At 44.1% G+C, this 27,721-nt stretch overlaps 1 long non-coding RNA gene across 1 annotated transcript in view; it reads left to right on the top strand.

The window, feature by feature from the left end:
• Positions 1–523: 523 nt before the first annotated feature.
• LOC146397059 (uncharacterized) overlaps positions 524–27,721 on the top strand; it is a 510,989-nt gene continuing 483,791 nt past the window's right edge. The window contains exons 1-2 of the long non-coding RNA XR_014826229.1: positions 524–621; positions 2,611–2,703. This is a non-coding gene — a long non-coding RNA (uncharacterized LOC146397059). The remainder of the gene's footprint in view (positions 622–2,610; positions 2,704–27,721) is intronic.

Raw genomic sequence — 27,721 nt, 5'->3', positions numbered from 1 at the left:
GCAGCTCCGATTTGACTCCTAGCCCGGGAACCTCCATATGCCGTGGGTGTGGCCCTAAAAAGACAAAGATAAATAAATAAATACATAAATAATAAAAAGATTTACATACTTCCCTCTTCAGCTAACTCCAGTTTTTGGAATGGCTGACGCTTACAGAGGTGGCATTAAACGTATGTTTGCAGAATATCTGGGAAGTTTAGCTTGGAAAGAGCACATGTGGGGAGCTCAAACCAGAACCATAGAACCTGGATATCTGGGAGTGTGAACAGCCCCTGGAGTATGTAGTTGGGGGAGTTCAGGGCCTGATTCCACACCGCCCAGATTCCAGTCTAGTGCCATCATTTTCAGCTGTGGGAGATTAATAGCTTCCCCAAATCCATGCCCTTTGCAGTGTCTTTGCTCTTCCCATCAGGAAAGAGAGCCTCTTCGCCTAGCCCGTAAATGTGGGCTGGCCTTGTAACCTGCTCCCATCAACAGAAGGCAGGGAAAAGGGCACTGCGTGAATTCTGTGCTTTCGCTTTCACGCTCAACACTGATTCTGTTCTGTGCACAGGCCAGAGCTAGCCTGCTGGAGGGGAACAGAGGCACCTCAGCCAACAGCCAGCCAACAGCCAGAAGCAGGTACCTAGACACATGCAGAAGCATCAATTTGCAGGTGATGGCAAAGGCAGACAGATCATGGCCAAGGTGGGAAAAAATTGCAGAGCCAAAGCTAGCTTAAATTTTTAAGACATTTCAGGCATTTTTGTAACTCTGCCATGGTGTAACTGATACATAGTGAAGTGATCACAGACATGTGGCTTAATTTTTTGGTACCTGTTGCCTTGACGGAAAACCAGTATAGAACTGTTAACCTTGGAGCAATGCTTGAAGCTCCCCGCTCGGTGCCTTGTGCATCATAAGCAGTAATAGATGTCAGTCATTATCTAGACAGAGGATTTACAGTCCGGCTCAGTCTAAGCTTGTTTTGGAATGTGTTTGTTTTGGAATAGCTGTGGAAGGCTTCAGCCTCTGTGTTCCTCGGGGAGGGAGAGGGAAAATGAATAGGAGAGTGAAGTTTTTCAGGGCTTTTTCCTCCCAGTTCTAGAAAACTAGGAAGAGGGAAAGAGGCCACTCTTATCTTTGGAGGGAAGTCTGCCCCAGTTTCTGGGGACAGTGGAGTGGGGATGAGGAGTGTTACAGGTCCAGGCTGTTTGCTGTCTGCACCCCAGGCTCTGCCGTCACTGGCTGTACAGAATTGGAGCTTTCAGCATCGAGTAAAGCACTCGTTTATTTTATGGCACTGGATGCTTCAAAGTAAAGGAACACCGGATTGGTGTTTATTCTATATTAGATGGTGGCAATATTGTAGAATCTCACTCTCTCAGGTTTCAGCACAGACACAGAAAAAGACCTGCCTGGACATGACCCAGAAAGCTCTCCAGGCCTGGGAAATGCGAGGGGTGGAGCACTGAAGGCACAGAGAGGCCAGGCGGGTGGTCAAGGGCACCCTGAGCTCCCAAGGACAGAGGCATTTGGCCAAGAGCTGCCTCTGACCCCTCTTCCCATGCCTCTGCTGCCAGTCACAACTCACCTCTTCCAAGACACAGCTTTTCTTTTTTCTTTTCCCTTTTTCTTTTTACGGCCACACCTGCAGCATATGGAAGGTCCCAGGCTAGGGGTGGAATCGGAGCTACAGTTGCCGGCCTACGGGCCACAGTCACCCAATGCTGGATCCGAGCTGCATCTGCTACCTACACCACAGTTTGTTGCAACACCAGATCCTTAACCCACTGATTGAGGCCAGAGATCGAGCCTTCATCCTCACAGACACAACGTTGAGTCCTTAACCTGCTGAGCCACAATGGGAACTGTGTAGCTTGGTTTTCCTCATGTGAGAAAATATCCTGCAGGGAGATGAGCCCATGTTGCCTGCTTTATAGATGATTGTTTTCCAGTTAATGGAGGAGCCTGCAGGCACACTAGCCCTAGGCTTAGTGATTGAAGGGACATCAAATATTGGAAGGATGTAGTTTTTGTCCTCAGGAATCTTAAATTGCTGCAGTGGCCTTTCACTCTGATTGTATGTTAGAATCACCTGAGATATTGAGAGAGCAATGTCTGGGCGTCACTGCAGTCTGATAACCTAGAATCTCTGGGCAGGAGCTGGGGCATTGGTGTGTTTCACTGTTTCCCAGCTTTTCCTAATGTGCAGCAGGGGTTAAGCCATGCTGACTTGAATGGTAGATACTTTTCACTTCTCAAATAATAAAAAGGCAGAGTTGGCTCATTTATGGCTCAATTATTTCAAGGACTCATGTTATTTTCACATTCCTTCTCTGTCATTTCTACCATGTTGGCTTTTTCATTGGCCTCATGGTTGCAAGATGGCTACAGTGATGCCAAGCATCACTTCCTCATGAGTTGCATCTTGAAACATAACACGGATGACTTCTCCACATACGTATATTTTTAAGAGTGAATGACGCCTTTCCCAGAATTTCTGCAGGAGATTTCCCTTATAACTCCTTATCCAGAATAGGATCACATGTCTAAACCTAAAGTCATCTCTGGCAAGGCAAGTACAACCATCATTATCTGATGAGATCAACTCATGACTTGCTGTCCTAGGGCTAGAGAGGCAGTTACTCACCCTGAGCATGTGGCCAAGAAGAGAGTGAACCATTAACAAGACTGGGACTTTGCCAGGAAGGGAATGTGCAGGTAAGAATGGCTGGTGGGTAGTATCTGGCAAGACAGGATGGGCTCTCTGTGGTGATAAATAAACCCTTGCATCCCCATGGCTTCGTACAGCAAAAGTGTTCTTCATGGTCACAGAGTCTGACTCGGGTTAGATGGTTTTCTCCATCTGGTGACTTGGTTTCATGCTTCCGTGTTCATCTACCTTGTGAGGCCTCTGTCTCACCACGTGGCCTCCAAGGTTGCTGCAGTGATGGAGAGAGTGATTGCAAGGGCACTGATTTTAAATTCCAACCCAGGAGCGACACACTTCACTTCTGCTCCTTGTCCATTGACTAGAACTAGTCCACTGGCTTAAGGGAGTCTGGGGAGCGTTGGGGAGCACACCGAGAATTTCATGAGAACGAACGGGCTTTGCCGTAGCAGGCAATGAAATCAGAAGCAGAGGCACAATTCAGAGGAAGAAGAGGATGCTGGCTCCAAACGTGCATGTTGGTTATGTGTCCAGCTTTGTTTCCGATCTCATTGGACTCCCACTGTCTCTGCTACAGAGATGGAATACCTGTCGCCACTTGCTCTGGTGCATCAGGGAGGTTTTTATTTATATTTTTGAAAAACATTTGTAAAATAAAAGAGCCTCTGAGCACCTCAAGGGCAGGAAATATGTAAATGTTTGCTGCCATTACCATGCTCTTTGATGGCACCGGAAGCTCCGGTCATTACTCAGCTGTGTGTCTGCATCCTGACATGGCAAAAAGTGATAATACTTACATTTAGAGAGAAGAAGGATGCTCTATAGCCTTGCCCAGCTTCCTCATGCCTTGGTTCAGTAGCCCTAAAGAATTTCTTTTTAACGAAATGAGTCATTTTCCCCTAAGTCCTTGAATTATTTTCAGAGCCATTATACTGACTCATCTGCTTTTCCAGGAGGAGGTGGATAATGTTTGTTCACAAATGCAAGTGTGTTTGTACATTTGAGGGGTTCTGAATTGAATGTTGGGGGTCCAGAGCTTTTGGTACCAACATTTTATCATTTAAAGAGACCATAAACTTACCCAGAGAAAAAAGTATGGCTCATCTTTTCCATAGAACCTAGCATGGTCCTGGGTTTACAGTAGGAGCTTTGCCAATGTACTTTGATAGGAAATAGGTGGACTCTTTCATCTTTAGGACTAGAATGTGCTCAGTTCCTAGAAGATTTCTGGTAATGTACAAAAAGGTCAATTTCACTCTGTCCCTGTGGCTTATCTATTTCGTGGTCTCTTCTAGACAAAGTATTTATCTCAGACTGGCATCTTTCCCCTAGGCTGACATTATGAAATAGCAGTTTACAGATGCTCAGAAAATACTAAGTATTTTAAAACAATGTTGCATCATTTAGCTGAAGGTCATGAATCTGGCAACGTCAACCATCAAAATGCCGCTAAGGCATAGGCAGTAGGCAGCAAAAGACCTTTGGAGCAGATGGAAGGCATAAGGAAACTCTTCTGTTAAATCTCGTCATATCAGAGTTCTTAGATTCTTACTCACAGTCCAGTGACCCCTATTGAACTGAAAGTTCTGAGAGCAATGATCTTTTAGTCTCATTGAACATTATAGCAGCAGTCACTACAAGCCTGGTTAAAGAAATGATGCTTTCCATGCAATGGGATACAGTCATTTAGGATGACAATATAGCTCTCTCTTGATGAGCACAGAAATATGTTCACTCTCTACCATTGAGAAACAAGGCAGTTTATAGAACAGCCTGGAGAATTGTTCCTTGCTTAGAGAGACAGTGAGGGTGTGCTGGCCACTTAGGGCAGCAGTGAATTAGAACTGGCCCCTGCCCTTGTGGAGCCTGCAGTCTGGTGGGAGAAAGAGAAGACTCGGTAGTAATTGCACTGTTACAGTGTGAACAGTCTATGAGAGTATGAGACAGGACTGGCCAACCCAGACTTGGGGAATCAGGGAGGGCTTCATGGAGGAAATTATATGTCTAATAATTATTACGCTGTATTGTGTTGCAGTGTACTTTTTAAAAATTGCATGGTCACATTATCGGTGGCATCATTAATTAATAATTGATTATTACCATTGTCTAAGCTAGGACCAGGGAAGGAGGTTAAAGGCAGGGGTTTAGAGAGATGAGAAAATTCTTTTTTTTTTTTTGTCTATTTAGGGCCATGCTCGTGGCACATGGAGGTTCCCAGGCTAGGGGCCGAACAGGAGCTGCAGCTGCTGGTCTACACCACAGCTACAGCAACGCCAGATCTGAGCTGCATCTGTGATGTACACTGCAGCTCGTGGCAGCACCAGATCCTTAACCCACTGAGCAGGGCCAGGGATCAAACCCGTGTCCTAATGAATACAAGTTGTGTTTGTCACTACTAAGCCACATCAGGAACTCCTAGAAAATTGTTTTAGACAAAGGAATCTGCATGTGGGAAAGCTTGAAAGAGGCCTTGATTTTAGGAACTGAACAAAACTCAGCTTGGCTTGCATTTTTTTTTTTTTTTTTAAGTAGCACTGGCTCGTTGGTTGAAATGTTGAATTTTATTTACTCTCTTCTTTAGGGCCATCTATATTTTTGAATATATATATAACGAACATATTTTGTTTTCTAATGGGAAAAGTTATATAAATACATAAATTTATTATTTATTTCTTTTAAAAAGACATGTTTGCTGTCTGGAACGTTTACCTAGATTGCTTAGAGCTTTTATTCTGAAAATGGCATGTTAATCTTACCAAAGCTCCATGAATTGAGCATAATAAGGGAATTATGAAATTATGCAAGGCTTTGTTTAGATGCCAAGGGAAGATGACTCTCAGTATTGTGTGTTATTTTGGATTATCCACAGGAATGCTCCATTTTAAATATCAAGAAGGACCCTGGGAAGGACCAATTGCATTGATTCACTCTGCCTTTTCCCTTTTGTGAAAATACAAGATCTGATTTGTTCTTCAAAGAAAGATCTTTTCTTTAGTCCCCTTGGTGGAAACAGACGGGTCTTAGAAATTCTTGGGAAGGGAGTTCCCATTGTGGCGCAGCAGAAATGAATCCGATGAGGAAACATGAGGTTGTGGGTTCAATCCCTGGCCTCGCTCAGTAGGTTGAGGATCCAGCATTGCCCTGAGCTGTGGTGTAGCTTGCAGATATGGCTTGGATCTGGCGCTGCTGTGGCTGTGGTGTGGGCTGGCAGCTACAGCTCCCATTGGACCCCTAGCCTGGGAACCTCCATGTGCCCTGGTGCGGCCTTAATAAGACAAAAAGACAGAAAAAAAGAAAAGAAAAGAAATTCTTGGGAGGACGCTGGGTCCCAAGCCCTGAAGAGAGAAATGTTGCTAAATATTCATTTAATATCTTCCTAACAATGGGGACAGCTCCAGTTCCTCAATTACTAAAGAGTGGCCATGCTGGTCATATCCTGCCCAAGGGTGGAGAGTGGGGCAAGCCAGGGAAATGGATGGACAATGCCTTTGTGTGTCCACTAGTTTTGGCGGACATCTGTAGACTCATCTAAAAGAACCAGCCAAGAAGGAGAATGTTATCTGGGGACCACTATCTCTAATCTCGTGTGTGAACACAACTCGCTTGAATCCATTTTTCCTGCTTTCTCACTCTATGATATCTCCTAGGATTCATTTGAAATGAGCAAAGGTGGTGTGATGGAATGGTAAGATTGGGAAGTGATGGGGTGCTATGAAGATATCCAACAGGGAAACTTAATCCAGAAAGTGGTGGTTATGGAAGGCGCTTATGGAGAAGATGGTTAGGATGAGGCATGAAAATGAGTAAGAGTTAGTTGAGAAAAGGGAGATTCGGAAAGGCTAAGCAGAAGACCAGTGAGATGAGGAGGGGGCAGCTCATGAAACACCCTCTATACCATGCTCAGGAATTTGGATTTTTCACAAGGCCATGGTGGGACTGGAAAAGCCACAATCAGACTTGCATTTCAGAATGTCCACTGTTATTACAGGAGGACAAGGGACTGGAGGAGACAGGGAGCTCCTTAGGGGGCTGTTACCAGATTAGAAGAGTGAGGAGGTGGCCTAGCCTTGGAGATGGAAGCTAAAGTCATTCCAAGAAAAGAAAGAGCCAACCTTAATTTGTTTGGTCCTTTCTCTTACGTAATTGCAATTAAATAGACCAGATTTATTTTTCAAGAGTGAATGGTTTAGAGAAATGTAGACAGGAATCTAGGGGCCTTTTGGTTTTTTTGTTTGTTATATCTATTTGTTGGTTTTATTTTTTTAGATTCATGTACAAGTGAAATCATAGAGTAATTGTCTTTCTCTGCGTTATTTCACTAAGCATGATCTCCTACAGGTCCATCCATGTTGTAGCAAATGGCAAATTTTCATTCTATTTTATGGCTAAATAATATTCCTTTGTGTATATATACCCCATCTTCATTATCCAATCATCTGCTTATAAGGCAAGACTTAGGTTGCTTCCATGTCTTGGCTGTTGTAAATAGTGTTGCTGTGAACATTGGAGTGTATGTATCTTTTCAAATTAGTGTTTTTGGTTTTTTTCAGATAAATACCCAGGGGTGGAACTGTTGGATCGTATGATAGTGCTATTTTTAATTCTTAAAAAAACTCATACTGTTTTCTGTACTGACTACACCAATTTCCATTCCTACCAGCAGTGCAGGTTTCCTCAGGGTGCTTATTTTAGATATCATAGGGCACCTGGTGATGGTTGAGCAGCTCTAAGGCTCTGGCTGACAGTGGATACAAGAAAATTGTGACTTTTATATACAAAAAAACCCAAAAAACAAAATGGCACAAAACAACTGCTAAGTTCCACTCACCCCTGCTCCCATCAGGCAGTGGTTCTTCCAGGGCTGGAGAAGGACAGTAGGGGGCCCTGGAATCCATTTATGCCTCAAGCATTGCCTCTAGGCTGAGTAGACAAATGTTTACTGCATCGGTGTGACTCTTCAAATTCATTTATAAGCGTAATGAATTCAGAGTAGATTTCTTTGTGGATTTTTTCCCACCCATCAAAACTAAAAGGAAAATTACTGTTAGGTAGGGCTCTGAGAAGTATTTTGTCATTAAAAACACCCTCATCCTTGAAGGTTGAGAACCATGGTTTTGGAAGGAAGGATGGAATGCAGCCTCAGCCCACATGTAGCATCTGACCCTGACTGGTTACCAGGTACAAATTTGGATCCAACCCAAACAGCTGCTTTTACGTGGACTTCCATAAAGAGCAGGGACACAGTGGGTGGATTCATCTGAAGTTCCAGTGTCTTTTTCCTTTGATTCCTCCTGCTTCTCCTTTTCTTATTTAGCACTAGCATGGCCCTTCTTGGCAAACTGCAGTCCTTTCAGATAGAGTATGTGACTTCGCCTAATTAGGACTTCAGCGGGAGTTGCAGACATCCGGATGAAATCTCACAGCATGGCCGTGCAATCTCCTGATTTGATTTGATGGTGATATTAACAGCCATAACTAACCCAAAAACACTGTGAATAACAAGAAGCTTGATGTTTATGGAGCCGTTGAAAATGAGCCTTTCCCAAGCTTGGCCAGCCCATCCTGCAGAGGCTGAACATGCAGAGTAAGGGCAGATGTCTGTGTGCAGGGAAGCACGACAAGTAGGCAGGAGAAAGAGGATGAAGCTCTGTCATGGAACAAAACTGCAGGACTTTTCACACCCTGGGGCAGTGCCTCTCAATAGTGATGGTTAGAGTCACCTTGGGGACATTTAAAATACAGGTACCCAGGTCCCAGCTAGGCTGGACCCAGTCAGAATCTTTGGAGCGGAAAGGGAGCATCTGAATATTTTAAAGCTTCCTGTACAGTCACCTTAATGGGCATGAGTGTCTCAGGAGGGTTTGTCCAAACCCAGATGGTGGGGCTCAGAGTATCTGATTAGATAGAGCTAAGGGGTACCTGAGAATATGCATCCCTAACAAGTTCTTGGGTGATGCTGTTGCAGCTGCTGTTCTGGGGACCATGCATGGAGATCCGCTGTTCTAAGCTCTTAAGACTTTGGTGTCAGATGTGTTTGTGCCTATAACCCTGTGCTGGTGGGCGGGGGCGGGTGGTTGGGGCTCAAGTCTTTCCTTCCACTGAATCTTGAAGAACTTTGAAGATAGATCAAATTAGTCGTATGTTTTTCTTGGACAGTGCTAGCTAGCTACAGAAAGTTTTCTAAAGTCACAAATGGTTTGATCTACCATCCTTCACTCTTACTTAGGGGATGTAACAAGGTTGTATAATTCTTTTCCTACATGAACTCCATTGTACAAGTTTATCTTACAGTGCGTATGTGGGGACGTATAAATGTGGTTCCAGCATTGGGCTGCCTGTCACTTGGCCATGGGTATGTCTAAACTTTCCATCTTACCTGTGTGCACACTGCATTTAACAGATGGGGTTATAGGGCTGTTGACTTAGTGTCATAGCTGCCGTGGTGCATATTGCTTAAGACAGCTGGTGAGTCAGGCTGGAACTGGGCGAGACCTACCCCCCAAGTGGGGAGAGGCACTAGCAGAAATGTCAGTAAATAAGAGGTGGCTTCTCTAAAGTCAGCACCAGGGGTGACGACACTAGAGTGTTGGGGTTGAGCAGGGCAGTGGGGAATTCAGGAGACAATGCTTGGAGATGGGACCAGTAAAGGTCTGAGGTTCTCTGTTATTGGGCTGGGACATCTATCAGCATCTGAGAGAGGACAGATGAGAAAGAGGTTGAGCTTTGGTCCTCTGGCAGGGATTGAGGGCATGGAGAAAGAGGCAATGTGCTGTGAACGAGGCACTGAGTTTTAGGAACAAGACAGAGAACCAGCTACTCAAATGGGGTTCAGAATTGGGGCCAGCATACCCAGGAAGTGGGTCAATGTGATGCCAAATTTGCCCAAGTGCCTCTTGCCTGCAAACAGGCTTTTGTGTCAAAAGAACAGGCAAGGGGGAGCCTTGAGATAGAGGCCACCTGGAGAAAGGTGTTTTATAGAGGTTTGATCTCAGCAAGATCTGATACATTGGAGTAGCCCTTTCCACAACGGAAACTTAGATGCATTTCTCTTACCTAAACATCAGTTGAGCTGCATTAAAATGTTTGCATGGGAGTTCCCTTGTGCCTCAGCAGGTTAAGTATCTGGTATAATCTGGAACTGTCACTGCTGTGGCATGGTTTCAATCCCTGGCCCGGGAGCTTCTGTATGCCATAGGTACAGCCAATTAAAAAAAGTTTGCCTGACCTGAATATTCTTCTGGCTCCTGCTAGAATGTGCTTGCCCAGATGGCCAGTGTATGTTTCCAGTCTCATGTCCTACAGTGAGGGAGATGTGTCCTGTGCAGAGGGAGTGGATTATCGTCACTTCCCGAGGATCTTCACGTAGAGATGGGTTCAGTAAGTTAGAGCAGCTATTCCATTTTGTTTACATAAAAAATCTTCCCAAGCTTCTTCCTCTGGAAACAGACTTTGCCTTTCTGTCTGGGGGATGCTTCTGTGAGCAGGGCATCAGCAATGATGCCTCTAAGGGGTGGGCAGTTAATCATGGCAAGATCAACCAAAGTCCTTCTCCGTGACTGATGTATAAACACAGAGAAGACACTTCTCTCTTCTGCTGAGTGGGCTGCTGGATTTGCTGGCAGCCGTGTTCCCAACATGTAGAAATGGCAACATGTAAGACAGTGCAGAAATGAACAGGGATAAGGAAAAAAAATACACATGGACCCAGTATATACCGACTAGTGTTGAACAGCTGGTTCTGGCTTGCGCATCTTTTTTTTTTTTTTTTTTTTGGCTTTTCAGGGCCACACCTGCAGTGTATGGACATTCCCAGCTAGGAGGTGAATCGGAGATGAAGCTGCCAGGCTATGCCACAGCCACAGCAACGTGGGATCCAAGCCACATCTGTGACTTACACTGCAGCTCATGGCAATGCCAGGTTCTTAAGCTGATGAGCAGGGCCAGGCGTCGATTCCAAGTCTTCATGAATACTAGTTGGGTTCATTATCACTGAGCCACAACAGGAACTCCTGGTTTGTGCATCTTGTTCTTCAAGTTTTCGAGTGGTATTCCCAACCGTGAAGGCTAATAAATGACCTCTTATGTTTAATTGAGCTTGATTAATAACAGATCCCCAGTGAATGCAGTGTGGATGGAAATCCCAGAGGAGAGAGGGCCCCCAGAGGACTAAACGAGAAGAATAGAAAAAACTGCCAGTGAGTGCTCCTGGAAGGGCAGACCAGTGAGAGGCCTCCCCCTGGAAGATGGAGAACAGAACTGGGGTCCTATTCTTGCTCCCGCTGCTTATGTGACCTTCAGTTTTTATAAAATTTCTGTCAGAGGAGGAGAGTGAAGACCTCGATTTTTATCAAGGTCCATTACAGGTCCAGCTAGTTAGTAAAGCTGCTTACCTTCCTTTTCTTGAAGGTGTGGAAGGTGATTCTTGTGCTCCTTTACACTGTGAGCTCAAATTTGGGCTCCAGCCCTTCCTTTCTTGCCCCTGCCTCTGACATCTGGCCTTTCCAGCTCATTTTGCTTTGCTGTTCCCCCTGCATATAAACAGCCAGGCCCATGTCACAGCTCCGTCCCAGCCCTGTGGTGATGCTCTGTCAGCTTCAGAAAGCAGTTCCTATGTCCTGTCCTGGCACTGCAGGCTCCCTGATTCTAGACCAAGGAGCCTTCTTTCCAGCCTCATGGAATTACAAACCCGCAGAGACTCTAGGCATTGGTTCATCTAACTCCTTCACTCTGATGGAAAGCTTCACCTGTAGCACATGGAAGTTCCCTGGCTAGGGGTTGAATTGGAGCTGCAGTTGCCGGTCACAGCCATGCCAGATCCGAGACACATCTGCGAACTCCCCCACAGCTTGTTGCAACACCAGATCCTTAACCCACTGAGTGAGGCCAGGGATACAAACCCACAGCCTCAGGGGCAATATGTCAGGTTCTTAACCCGCTAATCCACAATGGGAACTCCCTGAGCCTCATCCTAAGAGTAGCTCTCTATGTCCCAGGCTCCCTCAGCCAGGATGAGCTGCCCTCTCCTTATTACTCCCCCTGTGCTCTGCGTGGCTCCAGGAATCTTTACTTCTTTTGTTCTCTGGATTATAGTTTGGTTTCTTTTTCTTTAGTACAAGGAGCTCCCTTGAGAGATGAGGACTTGTGCCACCATGTCTGAAACCTTCTGAGTGGTTAGCACGGTGCACCTGCTCCAGAAACAATGGCTGGGCTGAATCCATAGATCTGATGAGGGTGTTCATGAGAGAGGGTCCCTATCAGAGCACGCAGTCCTGGCGCCCCACGAGAGTCCTCTTTGAACCTTTTCTGACGATGCTGGTATTTTGGGCTCTTTTAACCTCAAGCAGATCAATAACATTTTTAAAACCCATAGAACCTTGGAAAGTACAGTGTGTTGAAATGAGGTGCTCTGATTAGCCTTTATAAGCTAATGAAATACACTCTAGTGACACATAGTTTATCTTTGGGGGAGGAGGCTGGGTGAGGTATGGAGCGGGATGAGGGGTGATTCATGCTTGAAGCCTAGATGCTCCTAAGGTTATGTTATACCTATTAGAACAGAGAACAGTGACCACACTCTTCATGTTTTCATGCTGTGTCTTTTCCTCCACCTGAGCCAGGATTGTGCTGGAAGTAGTTATATTTGCCTTGAAATGAAGCCATGAGAGATGGCTGAAGCCGGAGGCTCGATGTCCCTAAAATGTGATGGAGTCGCACTCCTGGTGTCTTGGGCTTACAAGGGGGTGGGGTGGGGCACCAGTCACATGCTTCTCGGCCACCAGGGCTGTGCTGAGGGCTCCCTGTCTGAGACCACCCACACTCCTAGTTATTCTCGACCCCTGCCCTTGGAGACTGGCTTGTTCTCGTCATTGCAGACGGGAACATGAGCAAGATAGACATTTTCCCGTCTATTGCATGCATCTTCATGATGAAAGCTGGGTGCCCATGTGTGAGAGTGCACCTGCACACCGCTCACACCATCGCCCTTGCCTCCTGCCCTAAATCCTGCATCCTACCCCATCTACTTACTTGCTCCCCAGGAGAATTGATTTGTGGCCAGGGGACCATCTATACTTTTGCTGTCCCTGTCGGGGCTCCCAAGGGTTGCTGCATTGGTGGGTGAAGCAGAGACTGCCGAGAGAGACCAGCTGTGAGATGAATGACTTTGTCTGGAGGTCAGTGCCCCAAGGTGGGGAGAGGAATGAAGAACTAGGCTTCATGGGGACACAGGCAAGAGGCTATGGGCTCAGAAGCCTGGTCAGGTTATGTCTCATTTTGCAAAGCCAACAGCCAGGCCGAGAGCTTCAAGATGCGGTCGCTCCTGTTTTCCATCATTAAACAATGTACCACAGAGAAATTTCCATTTAAAATAAAATTAGCCAGACATAAAACTATTTTGGTCCTGCCCCTGCTGCATGCTTAGTGATGGAGCACAAAGGAATTCCACAAGGTCCTTTTAAGGGTGGAGGGTTGAATGAGATGGTAAGGGAAGTTTTTGATTTTTTTTGACAAGCAGTTTAGCTTTCTTAATGATTCTAGAGCTGTTCCATGAAGGTAACACCTCACCTGCTTTATTTCCTTTTATGACACAAACCTACTCCCAAGCCTCTGCTCAAAAAGGAACCCTGAAAATGGAAGCTTGCAGAGATTGATGTGGGAGCTCAGTCAGTCTCTGACAGTATGGGGCGTGTGTAGTCTTGGCATTGGGCATGAAGGGGGAGGCAGGGGCAGTGTCTTTCCACAAAGGATGGGGCAAGAGGGTTTAATGAGCGCAAGAGGGATTCATGTAAGACATCTGGAATTCAAATTTAACTCATTTTACAAAATAGATGTCCTAAAAATCCAATTAGGAACTCCAGGAACTGCAGATTAGCTAATGCAACCTTTTCTCTAAGATTTATAACAAAAAGAGGCAGTCCGGTGTCACATTGCCCTTGACCTCTGACCCTCATTCGAGAGGCAATGACCATTCTTTACTGCTTTCACTCCTCCCACAATAATCTTCATATTTCTAAGTACCATGTGTCTATCCTGGTATTTTTTATTTTTCAAGGTTAGATATTATCCACTGATTTCCTGGTACTGAAGGTAATGATTTACTTTCTTACCGTGATGTTTTCTCTATACTCTGCCTCCCGGTGGTTAACACTTTTTGTTAACTCAGCATCCATTGTTCACCTTATTGTGAATATACATAGTCTCAAATGAGAAGGTGCACGCGCGTGCACGCGCGCGCGCGCACACACACACGCACACACACGCTCCAACATCCCAGAATCTCCCTCCTTCACCATTTTAGTGGTTTTCTTTGCCTGTCTTCCATTCTGAAGCCTCTCTTTCCCAGCTCCCAGATCTCTCATTTGTTGTTTGTTTTTATTTTTTATTTTTTTGGTCTGGGTGAAGATTGTTCTAATGTAGCTTCCTGAGAAAGCGTGTCTGATAAACATGCCTTTGAAAACGTGTGACTTGGAGTTCCTGTCATGGCTCAGAGGTAAGGAACCTGACTAGTATCCATGAGGACGTAGGTTTGATCCCTGGCCTTTCTTAGTGGGTTAAGGATCTGGCGTTGCTGTGAGCTGTGGTGTAGGTTGAAGATGCGGCTCGGAGCTGGTTGCTGTGGCTGTGGCATAGGCCAGCAGCTGTGGCTCCAATTAGACCCCTAGCCTGGGAACCTCCATATGCCACAGGTGTAGCCCTAAAAAGACAAAATTAAAACAAGGAAGAAAAAAAAAGAAAACATGTATGACTGAAGATGTTATTCTGTCTTCCCATTTGATCAATAGTTTGACTTGGGGAGTCAGTCATTTCCTTCTGGACTTTAAAGACATTTCCTCTTCCCTTGCTGTCCCCTTCACTGTCACCCCCGCGGAACATGATTGGATTCTGCCTTCCAGTCCTGTGACTGGCCTGCCTTTCCCCTTTGGAAGTGTAGTGGCCACACTCTGTTCACAATGTTGTGGACTATCAAGGTGACATGTCTTGGTGTGAGTCGCTTTTTTTTCTTTGAACTATACTGGGTGGGGCTTTCAAATCTGGAACCCATACCTCTGGTTCTGAAACAGTTCTTTAATTAATTTTTTGGTAATTTCCTTTTTCCTGCTTTCTCTTGCTGGAGCTCCTATTAGATGGTTTTCCTAGCTCTATGCTAATTGTCCTATCTTTTTTTTTTTCTCCCCTTATTTCCCACCTTTTATGGGCTTACTTTAGGGGATTTCCTGAACTTCACTTTCCAGACCGTCACTGAATTTTTCATTTCTGCTATCAAATTTTTAAATGCTCAGTAATTGCTTCAGATCTGCCTGCTCCTTTTAAAAAAATAACGTGTTTTTGTTGATGTCTTTGCCTATCACTTTCAGGATATTAATTATAGCTTTCATTGGATTTCTTTTTTCCCTGCTCCCTGCACACTCTATATCCTTAGTTTCTTTTTCTGTTTATTATCTTGATTTCTACCTTTCCTAGTAGATAGTTTTCTCAAATGTTTGAGGATCCTTGGCTCTCTGTTTAGTTTTTCAGTTTTTAATTGGAAGCTGTGTGCATTGGTAGGGCTTGTCCGTGGTGGACTCCACCTTGGGTGAGGGGGGCAGTTGTTTTAGTGGGGAACGTCCAACTGTATTAATAGCCATAGATCACTTCTCTTGGGCTTTTGACTTTTCTAATGGAAAAATTTTCCAATTTTCTGCCTGGAGGGTGTAAACCTGCCTGAACATTGATAGAGTGAATTGGGAAAGATGGAACCAAGACTCTCTCTGTCATTTGTGGACTTTTGCACAGGACCTCCTTCTGTTCTCAGCATTGTATTCTCAGCCGCAAGGATGCCTGGGGTCCTGAATTCAGAGTACATTTGGTTCTAACCATGCAACTCTCCAGTCTTCTGCTGGAGTAGAAAAGGGGGCGTGTGCTTGCCCGTGTGGACTAGGGTGGGGTGGAGATTTGTGAGTCTAATTATTCTTAGACCATCAGACTATCCAGCCCCATCCATGTCCTTGTGCTCAGAGGCCCTTTCTGCCTCCAGTTGCTGAGCCTTCCTGATATTTTACAGAATAAACAAGTTTAATTCTTCACTTCTCCCACTTTCAGCTTAGCTTTCAGTACTTCTTTTTTTTTTTGTCTGTCCATAGTTTATAATTTCTTTTTCTTTTCTAAATTTTGTTGCTATCATCTTCTCTTCCTTCTCTCTCATTGGGTTATTGAAAACATTTATTTAGTGAAATGTTAGAGAATTTTTCTTTAAGAAAGCACAGGAAAACACAAATGTTTGGTCTGTTGTATTTAGCAGAAGCCTCCCCTCTTCATTTTATAACTGAGAAAACAGCCCCAGAGAGAGTAAAGAGTTTGCCTGAGGTCATATACACATTTTGAGAAAGAGTTCTTACTGCACATCTTTCAACTTAATCCAGGTCTATTTAAATGGATCTCTTGTCTTCCTGAGAATTTTTTCCTAAGTCATAGTGACACTATGTGAATTCTGTTTTAAAGGCATTAATGGAGGTATCACCAGCAGTGACACCAACAAAATATTTCTTGATTTCATCCATTTAATAAGCTTTCATCAAGTACCTACGAAGGGCTTCTGAAATGACACATAGTCCAGTAAATGGACTTGCACAACAGTGAACACAAAAGACAACACGTGTCCCCCATAAAGGTTACTGTCTAGTAGAGAAGATAGATGTCTATCAAATTATCACACTCAGTGGAATTTTACCTGACAGCTCTGTGACCACAGTCAGGTACTAAAGCTCTCCCAGTTCAAGTTCATCATCTGTGAAATGGTTTTACCAAGATGTGAGGATTAAATGAGATGATTCATGGAAGGGGCTTAACACAATGACTGAACCACTGTAAGTTCTTGACCAACTTTAGCTGTATCATTTTCCTCATTACCAGCCATGAAGGAAAAATGAATACCATTCTGGGAGGTTATAAGGGGTGCATGTTTGTGCACGTGAGTGTGCTCTCACATGTGGTGAGACTCTTCTAGTCTGGGAATCACCTGCTATGTCTAGGACTCTACCAGTTGCTGAAGGCACTTGGTCATATGCTTAAAAGAAGCTTTGACATAAAATCTTTCCACAGAGAGCAATTGCCCTTTGATTTACTGGTTGCATAAATTGTGATTTATCATGAAACATGTTTATTTCTATTTGCATTTGGAAGTTGGGCCAGTGCCTCTGATGACAGTAAGAAATTACAGAATGTCAAAGAGAAGTAGACCTATACAATGGAATTTTATGGGTTAGAGCAATGTGGCTATTGTAAAAACAAACAAACAACCCCCCCCACCAAAAAATAATTGAGATTGCAGAAAGAGGAAAATGGAAGGGTGGCATGGAGATGTTGTGTGCAGTATTTTCTATTGCTCAGACTTCCAGGTAAAATATTATAAACAGTTTCAGGACAGGAGGAGAGAGGGACTATCCATTCAGTGGAAGGAAAGGAGGGAACTGATTCATCAGTCCACCAGTGTGGAAAAAAAATGAAGGCTCTGGACTGAGATCATGAAAGAGTAGGTCAGCCAGAAATGTGAATAAAGAGAAGGATTGTAGGGAATCAGTTAGGATCTTGGAGAATAAATACTTTCTGAGCAGCAAGAGCAGGGTTAACGACATTAGGAAAAGGGAAGGGAGGGGCAGAGGAGAGGTAAGGAAGCACTTTTGTGTGTGTGTGTGTGTGTGTGTGTGTGTGTGTGTGTGTGTGTCTTTCATCTTTTTTAGGGCTGTACCCATGGCATATGGAAGTTCCCAGGCTAGGGGTCCAATCAGAGCTGTAGCTGCAAGTATATGCCAGAGCCATAGCAGCTCAGGATCTGAGCCTCGTCTGTGACTTACACCACAGCTCATGGCAGTGCCGGATCCTTAACCCACTGAACGAGGCTGGGGATCAAACCCTTGTCCTCATAGATGATAGTCAGGTTCATTAACCCCTGAGCCATGACGGGAACTCCAGGAGGCACTTCTGAATTTTGTCTGCAAGTCATGGGGAAGCGAAGAATTTTGAATTTGTAGAAATGTTTCTGTTTGTTAGGGAAAAATTATGAATATGTAAACATGGGAACATCTTTTAAATATAAAATGTAAACACATAACCCTGAGGGTTAGCTATCTGATCTTTGCATTTCCCTAAAAGGAGAAATATGTGAGGGCATAAAAGATGAGGAGGAACTTGCTAGAAGAGGACCAAAACATAAGGCATCTCCGCTTCTCTGCCCTCCCTCTCCCATCCTCCTCCTTGGTGTGACCAGACACAACTTAGAATAGATTTACAAGGAGATCCTGCTGAATAGCACTGAGAACTATGTCTAGATACTCATGTTGCAACAGAAGAAAGGGTGGGGGAAAAACTGTAATTGTAATGTATACATGTAAGGATAACCTGACCCCCTTGCTGTACAGTGGGAAAAAAAAATTAAAAAAAAAAAAAGAAAGTGGCTGGGTGATTATTTTATGTACGTTTTAACTGTGACTGCTCATGGCCACTCTACTTAAACCTTTTTCTGGACCAGACTTTTCCTGTTTTGCCCAAACGTTGCCAAGACTTTAGTCTATCAGAGTAATGTGTAGGTTTTTTGGCAAATACAAGTGGTGAAACTTAAAAAGAAAAGCAGAGGAATGCTTTGTACACAATTCAGAATAGTGATTGCTTCTGGGAGGGAGGGGAGAACAGAGGGAGGGAGAGGGAGGCGTGTGCTTTGGGCCAGGAAGAGAGATGCCTCACCTCGTCCCTGGTGCACCTTTACTCCTGGAGGATGGGAGGAAATGACCTGAGCTCCTTCCAGACTTCCATGAGTTGATCACAGATGTGCTTTCCCAAGAGAGGCCCTTTTTGTTTTAGCAGTCTTGCCTCACATGCAGTAGTCAAGGCATCAAGTCCCAGGTCTGGACGCTTAGGCTTCCACCTCTGGATCTCACTGGTGATGCTCCAGTGCCTGGAATGTGTCTGGGGCGAGGCTGTGAAGTCTCAGGTCCCTGTTTCCTCCTCCCCTAGAAATAAGAATGACCATTTGCCAAGACCGTGAGCTTTGAGTCAGAGAGTTTGAGGCTCAGATCCCAGCTCTGTTGATGCAGGTTGTCATTTTGGGCAGTTGACCCCTCAGATCCTGATTTAACTTTGTATAATAGGCACAGTGATACCCAGCCTGGAAGGGCATTCTGAGAAGTAGAGGTAGGTGATGCTCAATTGTATTATGAGTAAGCATTGCAACTAGTTCTGCTATCTGGCCTTGCTGGAGAAGGATTAACCATTATGAACAACCAATTCCTGATAGGACTCAGCATGATTTATGGAGTTGCCCTTGTGAGAAGAAGCTCAATCATAGGTCACCATCTGCAGTTTAGGGGATTCATTCATGTGAACTTTATTTAGTGTATTTCCCTTTCCACAGCAACTTAATAACTATGGCTTATATTTCTTTGTTTGTTTGGCCATACCCATGGCATGTGGAAGTTTCTGGGCCAGGGATCAAACTTGTGCCCAGCAGTGACCTGAGCCACAGCGGTGACACCAGATCCTTAAACTGCTGAACCAGCAGGGAATTCCACAACTTATATTTCTTGAAGAACAGTCCTTTGACTACATCTCAGTTTCAACTGTGAAAATTTAGAATGAATTCTGTGTATAGGTATAGCTTGTGTTTAATGTCAAATCATTCCACACGTGTCCTTCAAACTTGTGGGTCATCCTCCAGCCATTTTTTCATTTGACGCAATGACATCTATAGATAAAAATCTCATTTTATTTCTTTAGATGCGGTAGAGTAAAACAGTAAACATCTGTATCCATCTGTGTCATTCTCAGGACCTGGAGAGTCCCTTAATGTCAGGGAATCCTTTTTTTTTTTTTTTTTTGTCTTTTTGTCTTTTTAGGGATGAATCCATGGAATATGGAGGTTCCCAGGCTAGGGGCTGAATCGGAGATGTAGCTACCGACCTGCGCCACAGCCACAGCCACGCCAGATCTGAGCTGCATCTGCGACCTACACCACAGCTCACAGCAATGCCAGATCCTTAACTCAATGAGCCAGGCCCGAGATCGAACCTGCAACCTCATGGTTCCTAGTCGGATTCATTTCTGCTGTGCCACAAAGGGAACTCCAGGAATTCTATTTTATATTTTTTAGGTTCCCTGTGCCCAGCATGGAGATGTCCTTACTTGAATGATTTAGTAATTTCTTCAGCAAGCCCTATTCAGGGGTGTTCAATGGGAGGTATGTGTGGGATGTTGAGATCTGGCCCCGAATAGGACAGATGTGACCTTACAATCTAGGGAGAGATAGACATCAAACAAAGAATTGCAGAGATAATTACATACTGTTGATGCACAGTGAGGGAAAAGGACAGAGTTGCCATGAAAACGTACTGTGGAGACCTGGCCGTGGCAGGGTGTTTCTGGTCCAGGATATCTGGAGGTTGAAAGGGTTGCCAGGTGAAGTTGACCACATGCATCCTCCTGCTCTGAGCTGGATTTACAGGGGCTCTTGTCACCTGACCATTCTAGATACACTAAAGACAGTGTTTCGGCTAATGTCCACCCCCAGATGAAGATGAGTGTTGAGACATGTTGAGGTGCCTACTCCGCATTGGGCATTCATACGTGCTGCCTCATGTAGCCCTCACAACAACCTGATATGTTTGGGGTGAGCCATACTAATGCCTGAAGGTTCAGAACAAATGATAGGGTGTCTAGTTTCCCACAGGCAGTAATTGGCTGAGTCTGGAATATAGCTTGTCTTCTGATTCCAAGCAGTCTCATGTCTGTAGTAGTTTTCTTTACAAACACTTTAATAATAAAACCTTTTTCTCAAGCAGAGTCTGGGCTATGAAGCTGTTGGAAGAGAGCTGTTCTGGTTGAATTGGGGGTGGGGGTCAGGTCTCCCCTTGGTCCCCAAGGCCATCTCTGAGTTGCCTTAGAAGGACCTAAGAATTGTGTGAGGTTTGCTTTTAAAGCCTGTACGCTAGACCATATCACACTTCTTGGCTCATAAAACCCTGCAGCTTAGTGACTACTGGATGAGCCCAATGAAATGCCAGCAGTTATTAGAGCCCCGTGATGGTAAAGGAGCTTCCTCTAAACCCGGTTAACAAGCAATGCCTACTAGATATTGAGGAGTGTTAATCTTGGCCAAAACTTTCTAATTGCAGGCTCATTTGGATTTTCACCTGTGATGTTTTATATAAACAAGGAGCTGGGGGAGTTCCCTAGTGGTCTAGTAGTTAGGAGTTGCTGCTTTCACCTTTGTGGTGCAGGTTCAATACCTGGTCTGGGAACTAAAAATCCCACATCAAACACAGCAGCACACCATGGTCAAGGAAAAAAAAAAAAAAGAAATTAAAAACAAAAGAACAAAAAGCAGACACAGAAAAACACAAGGTGCTAGAAATGGATAAGGAGGAAGGTTTGTTTCCAGCACATGCAGAGTATTAGTTGATTTGATTTTCTAGGTTAACCCTGGAGGAGGAGATATTTGTTTGTTTGTCTGTTTTTTTCATTGTTATTTCCCCAATACAATTTTTTTTTCTCCCACTACTACTACTGATATTTGAACGTTCAGCATGTAGACGATGCTTCTTCCCTCTGGGACCAGCAAAGATGTAGAGTATCTGGGCCCTGGCCTTGAAGGATGCACAGTTCAGCGGCAGGCAGGATGCATGTGCTGAAACAACTTGATGGCTCCATACACTGACACATCGAGCGCTCAGTTGGGCATTGCCGCTACTGCTGCTATGAGAGATCAGGGAAGAAAGATTAATGGGAGGGAAATGGAGTAATGGAAGCCAGATGGGCTTCTTGCTGGGTCTTGGTAAATTGGTAGGAAGTAGGGAGCTCGAGAGACAGGGGAGGACGTTCAAGGCAGGGGCAGCTACAGAAGTAAAGACATAGAGGCAGGAATCTACAGGGTGGTGCAGAGAACGAGGGGAGGGATTTGAGTGAGTTGAGAACACCCTGGGAGTAGGAGGATGGAAAATGACGCTAAGGGGGTCATTTGGGGAATTGCATCCCTTAATGCAGGACACGATGACAGAAACTCCCAAGAACAAAAGGAATCCAAACTCTGGTTACTTAGCCCCAGCTCCTGTGAGTATTCATAGAGGGTGGGTAGGACCAGGGTGTATGAAACCAGACAGAAGTGCTGTGACTTGATCCTATGGACAGTTGGGAACCATCGTAGGCACTCATGGGAGGGAGTCGTATTTTGGAAAGGTTGTTCTTCCAGCATGTTTTCGAAAGATCGAAGGGATGCTTCCCTGCTTTAGCATACATTCCAAACTTGAGTCTTATGATGCTTGCAGGCTCCCACTGGTGACCCAACTTGGGGCTGGTTTTATAAAGTTCTCGATAATGATTTCTCATTAGTTTCAGTTCTAAATAACCTGCACATGTTAATCAGTCCAAATGCTCTGATGAACAATTGTTTGGTGAACAGATAGAATTAACCAAGTGCTACCAATGAAACACAAAGAGCCCTACTTAGATAAACTATTCGATAACGTGATGTCTTTCTAACCATATCCCCACAGTGACATTTTTGCAAACATAAAGTACTTTTGATAGATCAGACCCATTAAATCAGGCAGCCATGAAGCCTGACCTCTGTAACTATGATGTCATTTGGGTATTGATTGCTGTGAATCAAGAACCGAAGTATTGCCCCCCTCTACAAATGGATTTTATGACCTGCATGCTGGGTCACCACAATTCAGAGGGGAGACAAAACTGCATGGCTCAGATCAAAGTCCATTGAGGGATTGGAAATGAGACAGTGATTTGGTACCTCAGAATTAGCCAGTCCCTGTGTTTAAATAACGATGAAGACATATGCAATTTATAAATGCCCAGCATCCAACAAATGAAAACACTTTCCATTATTCACTAAATCTTCAAGACACTGCATCCGTGTATTTTTGTTACCTCTGTTTTCTAGACAAAGCAGCCCAGGCTCAGAAATTAAGCGACTCACTAGTACACAGATAGGAAGTGGTAAGAGTAGGGACGTGAATCTACAGCTTCCTGACCTCAGTCTGTTCCTTTAACCACCTCATTATCATGCATCTCCATTATGATAATGAAGGTGGAGATTATAATTTCTGTGGCAGCATTTTTAGTTGCCTGCGCAATCATTGATTGGGCAGACTCCCTGGCACCCAAGGGTGGTCCTGTGATGTAATCCTGGCCAAGGAGACATAAACTGAAGGTCCTTGCTGATTTCTATAGGTTCAGATCCTTCAACTCCCTCACTCCTATTCCTGTCTTGAATGTGGATGCAGTGACTTGAGGTGTAAGAGCCATCTCACAACCATGTGGGCAAAAGCCAGGCACTAAGGTAGGGGAGCAGGAATAGAGAGATGATTTATCTTCAGTGCCTCCCCTGGAACAGTGGTCTGCTTACATCCTAACTGCTAATCATGTGATAAAAATAAATCTTTCACTCTTTAACCCCTTTTCATTACTTGTAGCCTAATGCGGTCCTAACCCACCATGCCTTTTACAGCTCTTAACATACATCAGGGTTTTTCAGTTGTGATACTTACTGCCATTTCCAGGCTGAATAATTCTTTGTGGCTGGAGCTGTTCTATGCATTACAAGATGTTTAGCAGCCCCCCTGGCCTTTCCAACCACCAGCTGGGATAACCCAAAATGTCTCTAGACGTGGCCAAATGCCCCCTGAGGGGCAAAGTAGCCCCACTTGAGAACTATTGCCACACATCATCTTATCTGATCTTCTCAATGGTTTGGAGGTAGATATTTATTTATTTAATTGATTTAAAAGATGAGGAAACAAGACTCTAAGACATTCATTGATCTTCTGGGAGTTACCTTATTAAGTGGTCTGAAACCCAGGACTTTTTGGCTCCAGAATCAATGTCTTTTCTTTTTTTCCTTTTTATGGCCACACCTGTGGCATACGGGAGTTCAAAGGCTAGGGATCGAATTTGAGCTGCGGCTGCCAGGCTGTGTCACAGCCATGGCAACACCCAATCCAAGCCACATCTGTGACCTGTGCTGCAGCTTGGGGCAACACCAGATCCTTAACCCACTGAGCGAAGCCAGGGATTGAACCTGCAGCTTTTTGGAGACAATGTCAGGTCCTTAACCCACTGAGCCACAATGGGAACTCCAGGACCAATGTATTTTCCATCACATTGCTTGAGTTGTTTGTTTTGGTTAAGGCCACAGATCTAATTAGTTGAATGGACCTCTGCTTTAGATGCTGCCAGATTGTCGTAAAGAACGATTGCATTTGCATAAGCCAGAGTGTTCTGTGAGCAGAAGGCAATAAATATAATTTCCCCTGCTTGCTCCCTCAAACAGACATGTGTTACTCAGTGTTTCAAAAGGTAACTCACAGGTCAGGGCTTCCTAAGTGTGCTGACATCGTTGTCCTGGCTGAAGTTGGAGCGCCTTTTCTTATTTTCCAAAAAATAACTCACATGAGCAAGCAGATTCCAAAATCTTCCACAGCTGTTTCTGTGACCCAGTGATCCCTTGTCTGCAGTCAACTGTTAGGATGTTCAAGAAAAAGTTGAAAAGTTCCCATTTGATTTGAGTCTCTTGTCCCCTCTTTCATTTACTATAACAGCATTTGTAGCAAGCACAGCCACATACATACTCAGGCCTCGCTTTGAGTCGGATGCCTCACCTGGCTTCTCTAATGTCTCTGGGTTTCTCCATTGGGATTGCCCACTGGGATGTGATCTGAGCAGGTCGCATCATTCTGAGATCCAGTTCTGGGCCAACAAGCAAGAGAACACAGGCTCTCTCAACCCATTAAGCACTGCCCAGAGAACTGCTGTTCAGTGGAAATACGGAGTGGGAGATGCCTCTGGAAGGAAGCAGACATCTTCAAGGGAACAGTGCTTTATTGACTCACTTCAGCCTTGACCTTTGGCTCCTCTCCATTTTTTTTTTAATGCTGCCAGACTAAAAGTCGATTTATTTTTATGTACATCTCTGTCTGGTGTCTTCAGAGAATCCCTGCAAAATCTGCTAGACTTGCTAATAGCTACCAAAGCCGAACCACGTTACCTCACTTTCTTTTCTATCATCCTCTGTCCGCATTGTCTGAGCCGATTTGGGGGGAAGTTATAGGGTCATTTGTGAATAAACTGCGAAATGTTTTTCTTGAAAAGTCATTTGCCGTGCCATCTTGACACTAAGGTAGACAGATGGGCACTCAAGATGAGAATGTTATAAGAGAGGTACAAATTTATTGGTGGCTTTGCCGCACTTTTCTTATTTTTTAGTAGATTTTTTTTATTTTCCTATATTGTACGCTCTCTTAAATTCTTTCTCTTTTTGGAATAGGGTGGAATAAAAGAAATAGAAAATTTACGAAGCCAGCTTTGTGAAACACGAACCCATCACTCAATGGGGAGTTATACAATGATTTAAAGATACTGTTACCGATTTAGTTTAAACTGTTAGCAGACAGGTACACAGAGAAGAGTAAAAGATGCAAAAATGATGCCTCCGCATGCATATGCTTTGTAATGGGAAAACCATTCATTCCGTGGAGTTTTGATGTTCCTAAAGCAATTGAATCCATTCATTTATTAATTGAATGGATATTTATTTCATGCCTCCTACATGATAGGCATGGTATTAGACCTGGGTATTTCAGGTTAAATTGAAAAGTGGTGTTCTGCTATGAAGGGATTTAGTCTGATAGAGTCAGATTTAAAAAAAATAACTAATTACCTAGCAGCATAATATAAAAGTGTGTAGAGTGCAGCAGGAACAGAAATGAAAAAATGATATGGAAATGACAACTTCTGCGTTGGTATAGCATTTTCCATCTTCTTATATCTGGGTTGTGAGGAACTCTGATTTTCTCTCCTCATAATTCTGTAGGAGGAGGTTTCTACTTCCCTCCAAAGGACAGAAAAGTGCTGAAGGGGACCTTTTCTTTCCTTCCTCCTCACTTTCTTGAAGGGAGAGCGAGCGCCCAGTGGACTGCAGAGAGTGTGGTTTCCACTGGATCTGATTTTCCCCCAGAGTGTGTAGTCTCTGCATTGAAAAGGTAGTGACTCTCCATCTCAGAGTCTCCCAGGTTCTCATTTCGCTGGGGTTTCAGAGACGAGCTGATCTACCCTTTGACTTATACTCAGAGTTTATTTGCCGAGTTGACTTTACTGAGGGCAGATCCCAAGCCTGGACTTGGGGAGGGACATTAGTAAGAATCTCCCATTTCGGCCTTGGTTCCAGGCAGCATTCTGCAAGGCCTCTTCACTGTGGAACCCGGGGTATCAGAAGGTGGTTAACAAAGCTGATGCACTAATCTCCCTTTGGCGTTGGGTATTTATCCCTACCAGTTAGAACTCAGAAGGCAGGAGAGATGAGTTATTACTACCACTTATGTTCAGTAATCTCACTTGATAATTACAGCAACCTTATGGGAAGGGTGTAGTGAGGATTCTTTTTCTCATTTTGCATAGGAATAAGTAGGCAGATATTGAGCTTTTGTGGAATAACAGAATTCCAGCATCCTAGGTATGGATTCAAATCTGGGTGCTGTTACCCATGAATGGGCTGACCTGGGAATAGGTTCCTTAATGGGATGAGCCTGTTTCCTCCTCTGGAAAATAGAATGAGCTTCATCACCTTTGTAAGTTGTGAAAAGTAGATGTTGTATGGGACATGAAGCGCAATGCCTGAAGCCTAGCAGTTCTCAAAGAATATCTGACCTCAGCTGAAGGTGTGTTATGAAGCCAAGAACTGGGGGATCCAGAAAAGCTGAGACCAAGAACTAGCTAACTGAGCAAATGGGAGATCATCTGGAAAAATTTCCAAATGGAGATATCTGGAACAGACTTCTAGGGGACCAGCATTACTTAATGTAGGAATATTGATTTCATGTGTAGATGCTAAAATGAGATAGGGGTCATAAGTCTTGGACTATGTTAAAACTCAAGGAGCATCAATTTCGTTCTCAGGAGAGATTCTTTTATCTTTATTTTTTTGGAGGGTAGAGGGAGCCATTACTTGAGTGATGAACCACACGGTACAGATAGAATATGCTCCAGAAAGGGAGGGGCTGGCCTGTCTTTTTTCTCCACGGTATCTCCAGGGCCTAGAACAGAACTTTGCCTATTCTCGTTGCTCAACAAATATTTGGTGAATCGGTGAATACATGAGCTTAGAGATGGGAGCATTCAGGGAGCTTGAGTCAATGGAGAAGACTTCTTATAAAAGGTAGCATTCAGGGAAGACCTGGAAGAATGAGGAGACTGTGTAGAGTAAGCAGAAGTGGACACTTTGAAATGATTAACAACTTTAGAAAATATTTTTAATGTAAACTGGATTAGGAAAGAGGACTAGGAGAGAGCTGATCATTCTCATGGGTAACCTTAGTCACTGCTATAAACTACAACATGATGTATTCAGCTATAGCATTTGTGTCTCTTAGGAAGATGGTCGAGATAAATGAATTGGCTCTGCATTTTTTTTGATTGGCTGTATAAAGTCCTCTTTTGCATTTGGGATTTTCCAGTTTGCTGGTGGCAACACTATTTCTCTGAAGCATGCTCTTTAGAATTACTTCATCCTTCCTGGGGAAGGATAGTGGGGGCAAGTGGGAGGAAATGGCAAAATAAATGACAAGTTTTGATGCATACAACCCCCTCTGCAAATGCATCCGAGTATCATAACTGAGCAGTCATGACACTCTCCATTAATTTAATGAAATTAATTTTTTTTCATACACCACTTTCAATGCTACAAAATACTTTACAGTGAGAGGCAAAACGAGATAATGAGATAATGTTTTATGGAACTGTGCAGCAGCAAGTTTCCTATCATTAGCAAGACAGAAGAATATATTAAAAATGGCATGGATAGAAGAAAATTCTGAAATAGCTACCAGAAAAGAAAGAGCAGAAGCTGGATAGGGCTCTCAAAGCTTTTTAATCCTTTGCTGTAAAAATAGCTCAATTTATTGGCATCAGAGTAAGCCCAGAGCGAGTGAGCCCAGAGGCTGGGTGAGCACTTGCCCTTTCGAGCAGTTAGTCTAAAGAAAATGTATTCACCACTTCTAGTTGCTCATTCATGAAATAGCCTGGTTAAGGGGAAAGATT

The sequence above is a fragment of the Sus scrofa genome, chromosome 14, assembly GCF_054392235.1.
Source record: "Sus scrofa isolate SSC_HxYL_T2T_F1_AM1 chromosome 14, Sscrofa_HxYL_maternal_Yorkshire_Landrace_v2.0, whole genome shotgun sequence".
Lineage (NCBI taxonomy): Eukaryota > Metazoa > Chordata > Mammalia > Artiodactyla > Suidae > Sus > Sus scrofa.
Note: the sequence above shows the minus strand (reverse complement) of the source record. Positions and strands in the feature narration are given on the sequence as shown.